Raw genomic sequence first — 6,189 nt, 5'->3', positions numbered from 1 at the left:
ATCAGGACAGAGTCATGTGACACTGCCTTGTGTATTCAATATCGTGTGACCCTAGTGTAACATAGACATGATATTTTACTGTAATGCTTCATTATCAGGACTTATTTGTATTTAATACTGACCAGTCATCATAAATCAAGCTCATCTCTGTGTGGTAAATATCTCAGGTGTTACTTTAACACTGTCACACCATCCCTAGATAATGATCTTTTTTAACTTCTGCAGTTGCCCACCTTCAGTATATGGGTTTGTTCACACTGACTCCAGCCAAAGAGTAACAAATCATCCTTGAGAACATCTTCAGTTTCACAGTATGGAGCATCAAGACTTTGATCTTTGTGTGGGTTCATTCATCAGACACAATCATCCTGGTATTGGCCTTCTATCTCATTTCTCCATGTACTTGGATAAATCAAAGCTGCTAATGTAGCAGTGTATTTGTTTGTGGTTTACAGGAGATCATTTCTTGAGGCCTATGATCTGTTTTAACAGTAAATTTCTTGCCAAGTTTGTACATGTGAAACTGCTTGATGCTGAATATGGAAGCATTTCATGCTGTATTTTGGCTTGCACAGTGCTTTCAAACCAAAGGCTTTAGGCAGAAGACACATTAATGACCCTCTATTATGATGCACTCCCTTTGAGAACCGCATTTTACCTGGGGTTCACACTATTGCTAGAGCCAGGATTTTACTGATAGATTCTGTTTGAGAATACTGAAGATGTATTCATGGCTATTTTTCCATGCATTGAGGATGTCCTGCTGGAGTAAATCTCTCAATGAGATAACTTGTCTGTGAGTTTGGAAATACATGGAGAGAGGAAATTTTAAAACCCATGGCAATGTCACAGATTCTGTTTATCCTTTGGGGCTGAGATTTATTTAATCTCCTCGATATTCCTGAGATCAGGACAACATCCATGTATGGAATTAATGAATCCAAAGATGTTTATCTGGCTGAGGGGGACCTGTTAAATACCTGAGGCTGTTAAATACCAGTCCTTGTCATTGTGCTGCTGTCATCAGTCAGTGACTATATCTCTCTTTGTCTCATCTATGAATGGGAGATTGTCAGCTATCCAATCACAGCCAGGTATATCTCTGTAATCCTATCCAAATGCTGCTGGAATTGAAATGAGAATTGGCCAAGGAGTGGTAGATGGAGTTTAATTTAGATAAATGTGAGGTGCTGCACTTTGGAAAGGCAAATCAGGGCAGAACTTATATACTTAATGGTAGGACTGTAATGAGGACTGTTGCTGCACAAAGAGACCTTAGAATGCAGGCTCATAATTCCTTAACTGTTAAGTCACAGGTAAACAGGATAGTGAAGAAAGCATTTGGTACACTTGCCTTTATTGGACAGTGCATTGACTACAGCAGTTGGGAGGTCATGTTGCGGCTGCACAGCACATTGGGTGGGCCACTTTTGGAATGCTGTGTTCCGTTCTAGTCTCCTTGCTATAGGAAGTATGTTGTGAAACTTGAAAGGGTTCAGAAAAGAGTTACAAGGATGTTGCCAGGATTGGAGGGTTGGAGCTACAGGGAGAGGCTGAATAGGCTGGGGCTATGTTCCCTGGAGTGTCAGAGGCTGAGGGGTGACCTTACAGGGGTTTATAAAATCATGAGGGGCATGGATAGGGTAAATAGACAAGGTCTTTTCCCCGGTGTTGGGGAGTCCAAAACTAGAGGGCAGAGGTTTAAGGTAACAGAGGAAAGAACTAAAAGGGACCTAAGGTGCAACTTTTTGATCTAGAAGCTGGTGCACGTGTGGAATGAGCTGCCAGAGGAAGTGGTGGAGGTTGGTACAATCATTAAAAGGTATCTGGATGGGTACATGAATAAGAAGGGTTTAGAGAGATATGGGCCAAATTCTGGCAAAGGGGACTAGATTTGTTTAGGATATCTGGTCGGCAGGGATGAGTTTAAATGAAGGGACTGTTTCCGCGCTGCACATCTCTCTGACTCTATGGTCGGCATGGACGAATTGGACCAAAGGGTTTGCTTTTGAGCTGTACATCTCTATGTCGCTATGATTCTATGGCTAACTGAAAGCCCAAATCCTAACTGTCGTAAACAGTACCCTCCAAATTAAATCCTAAATGTTGCTATCTTTGCGATACTTCTGCTTGATGGGTGGACCAGGTACCCATTCTTTGCATTGAGCTTTGAAAAGAATCTTACTCCAAAAAAATTAAGGGTTTCATTCACCCAGTGTGGGTATATTTTGCATGGGCACCCTTTTGAGAAAGGTTGAGGTGCCTTGGCATGCTCTTACCATGCCACCTTTCTTTAAGAATCACGATGAAGCTACAATCATATATCCACCTTCTGATTGCACCATTTCGTTCCATCCTGTTTGGTTCCGCTCAAAGCTACTTCTGAACACGCTCCTGGATGCTCTGCCTTGGATGATCAATAAATAGGGTTGCATTTATTTAAGATGCAATGTTACATCCCACAGGCACTTCACATCATTGATTGATTCAGTTCGGTAACATGTGATCCGTTCTACCATGGTTGGTGTGCTTTGTGTTGTGATAATAATAGAAATGTCAGTACTGATAGGCGTGTCACAGCCTGATCATTGGTATTTACCAGGTAGGTGATTTTGGGAAAACGAGATGAGCTGGTGTATTGGCACGGCAGTGAGATCCTGTGATTTTGGTGATCCACGTGAGATGGTCTCTTGTAGGCTGTATCCCTGAGTGCCACTTGCTGAGGTACATGTTTTTCAGGGTGTAGGGTGGTAACACGTTGACACTGTCTTCAGTGTCGATTTTATTTTTTGGCTTTTTCAGGGCATATATTAATGCTTGTAAAAGTTTCTGATTAATTTATACCATCGACATGACACGTGAAGTTGACAATGTGAAAAGTTTGGGGCCATCTTCTGAAATTGGCCATTTGCGTGTTTGGCCCTGAATCTCTCTGATGTGTTTATGCACCTTATTTACACTTGCCTTGCTGCCGGTGTTGTGATGTTGTACCATCTTGTCGGTTACTTGTATTTTTTTTGTCCTGTAATCTGGCTTGACCATATGCTTCAGAGCAAAAGCTAGACCAACTTTGGGTAGTGTCAAAAACCACATCTGTTAGAGCCTTCATTTGTTTGCTGTGCTTTGCTCACTGTGGCAGTTTCATTGCCTGCACCTAAAGTGTGTCATTGTAGTTACCCTGCCTCTATTAGAAAACAAAATAGATCCCAAGGTCACTACTTTATAATGAAAATATTGAATTCCATCTTCTGGACTAGAATCATAGAATCCCTACAGTGTGGAAACAGGGCATTCAGCCCATCAAGTCCACAACGACCTTCCAACGAAGACCCCACCCAGACCCACCCCACCCCAACCCCATCCCTGTAACACTGCACTTCCCATAGCCAATCCACCTAGTCTGCACATCTTTGGACTGTGGGAGGAATCGAGAGCAACCCCACACAGACATGGAGCAGGGAAGGGAGTGGAGAACGTGCAAACTCCGCACGGACAGTCACCTGAAAGTGAAGTTGAACTCACGTCCCCTGGTGCTATGAGGCAGCTGTGCTAACCATGCCACCCAAGCATAGCTTGTGTTTGAGTGTGCCTGCATCTTATGACTATTCAAGAAAACTAACTCTTAGCATGAATAAGTTATTCAAGACAGACTGATTAGTTCCAATACAAGTCAACATTTCATAATTGCTCTTTCTACTCCATAGACTGAGATTTGCCACCTACTTAGCAGTGTTACTGGGTGATGGGGCAATTGGTTGGCATGGGAAGAGAAGTTAGCATGTGGAACCGTTGGATGATTTGCTTTGTGTTAAAATTCTGCCACTTCAATTGCCTTTGCTTCTATCCTTCCTCTCATCTATCAATTTTCTGCCTGAAAGAGGGAAGAGATTTCGGGAATGTGGCCCACCTGCATCTTTGGCGCCTTGCCGAAATGGCCATTTATCATGATGTGAACCCATCAAACACGCCTCTTTCGAACTGTCAGACACCAGTTATGCAGACCCTTTAGTCCATCAGGCCTGGGCTCTGGGACTCACTCCCTGAACCTCTCCACCTCTCCCTACCCATTTAAGGTGCCCCTTAAAACCAAACTCCTCCGATCCTAATTTTGATCTGAGTTGCTCAGTGATAAATGCAGTCTGGTAATGTTCATAGAATCAACCATAGAATCCTTACAGTGTGGAAACAGGCCCTTCGGGCCAACAAGTCCACACTGAACCTCAGAGCATCCTATCCAGACCCAAGATAATGAAATGCGAGGCTGGATGAACACAGCAGGCCCAGCAGCATCTCAGGAGCACAAAAGCTGACGTTTTGGGCCTGGACCCTTCATCAGAGAGGGGGATGGGGTGAGGGTTCTGGAATAAGTAGGGAGAGAGGGGGAGGCGGACCGAAGATGGAGAGAAAAGAAGATAGGTGGAGAGGAGAGTATGGGTGGGGAGTTAGGGAGGGGATAGGTCAGTCCAGGGAAGACGGACAGGTCAAGGAGGTGGGATGAGGTTAGTAGGTAGGAGATGGAGGTGCGGCTTGGGGTGGGAGGAAGGGATGGGTGAGAGGAAGAACAGGTTAGGGAGGCAGAGACAGGTTGGACTGGTTTTGGGATGCAGTGGGTGGAGGGGAAGAGCTGGGCTGGTTGTGTGGTGCAGTGGGGGGAGGGGACGAAGTGGGCTGGTTTTGGGATGCGGTGGGGGAACGGGAGATTTTGAAGCTGGTGAAGTCCACATTGATACCATTGGGCTGCAGGGTTCCCAAGCGGAATATGAGTTGCTGTTCCTGCAACCTTCGGGTGGCATCATTGTGGCACTGCAGGAAGCCCATGATGGACATGTCATCTAAAGAATGGGAGGGGGAGTGGAAATGGTTTGTGACTGAGAGGTGCAGTTGTTTATTGCGAACCGAGCGGAGGAGTTCTGCAAAGCGGTCCCCAAGCCTCCGCTTGGTTTCCCCAATGTGGAGGAAGCCACACTGGGTACAGTGGATGCAGTATACCACATTGGCAGATGTGCAGGTGAACCTCTGCAGCCCAATGGTATCAATGTGGACTTCACCAGCTTCAAAATCTCCCCTTCCCCCACCGCATCCCAAAACCAGCCCAGCTCTTCCCCTCCACCCACTGCATCCCAAAACCAGTCCAACCTGTCTCTGCCTCCCTAACCTGTTCTTCCTCTCACCCATCCCTTCCTCCCACCCCAAGCCGCACCTCCATCTCTTACCTACTAGCCTCATCCCACCTCCTTGACCTGTCCGCCTTCCCTGGACTGACCTATCCCCTCCCTACCTCCCCACCTATACTCTCCTCTCCACCTATCTTCTTTTCTCTCCATCTTCGGTCCGCCTCCCCCTCTCTCCCTATTTATTCCAGAACCCTCACCCCATCCCCCTTTCTGATGAAGGGTCCAGGCCCGAAACGTCAGCTTTTGTGCTCCTGAGATGCTGCTGGGCCTGCTGTGTTCATCCAGCCTCACATTTCATTATCTTGGATTCTCCAGCATCTGCAGTTCCCATTATCACTATCCAGACCCATCCTGCATAACCCCCTTCGTCTGTACATCCCTGAACACTATGGGCAATTTAGCATGGCCAATCTACCTAACCTGCACATCTCTGGACTGTGGGAGGAAACTGGAGCACCCGGAGGAAACCCATGCAGACACGGGGAGAATGTGCAAACTCCACACAGATAGTCACCTGAGGGTGGAATTGAACCCGGGTCCTTGGCGCTGTGAGGCAGCAGTGCTAACCACTAAGCCACTGTGCCGCCCCTAAAAATTAAACTAACACCATGATGGGATTTGAATCCAAGGTTCCCAGAACATTATATGGGTCTCCGGCTTAATTGCCTAACACAAGTGCCACTGGGCCACCACCTTCCCTTCTTATGAAGGATCTGAGATAATTGGGACTTCTTTATAGATCAGCTGTAAGTATGAGTTGTTCTCTTTGTTCTCATGTAACATTGACCCAGATATATAGTTCTGCTGAGGGTAGCTCAGTGATGACAGAGGTGGGATCACGACTGAGTTTGTCACAACTCTGTTCATCAACTGCTGCTTATCTATAACTTCTTGCAGTAAAGTGTTTGATTCGCAGGTGTCCTGATAAAGTTGTTGCAAGAAGTGTTGTTTAATTCCAACTGACTCTGGATGATGAGCTGCAACTTGACTGCAGGAAACCATGAATGAACAACAC

Source organism: Stegostoma tigrinum, chromosome 7 (genome assembly GCF_030684315.1).
Source record: "Stegostoma tigrinum isolate sSteTig4 chromosome 7, sSteTig4.hap1, whole genome shotgun sequence".
Taxonomy (NCBI): domain Eukaryota; kingdom Metazoa; phylum Chordata; class Chondrichthyes; order Orectolobiformes; family Stegostomatidae; genus Stegostoma; species Stegostoma tigrinum.
Note: the sequence above shows the minus strand (reverse complement) of the source record.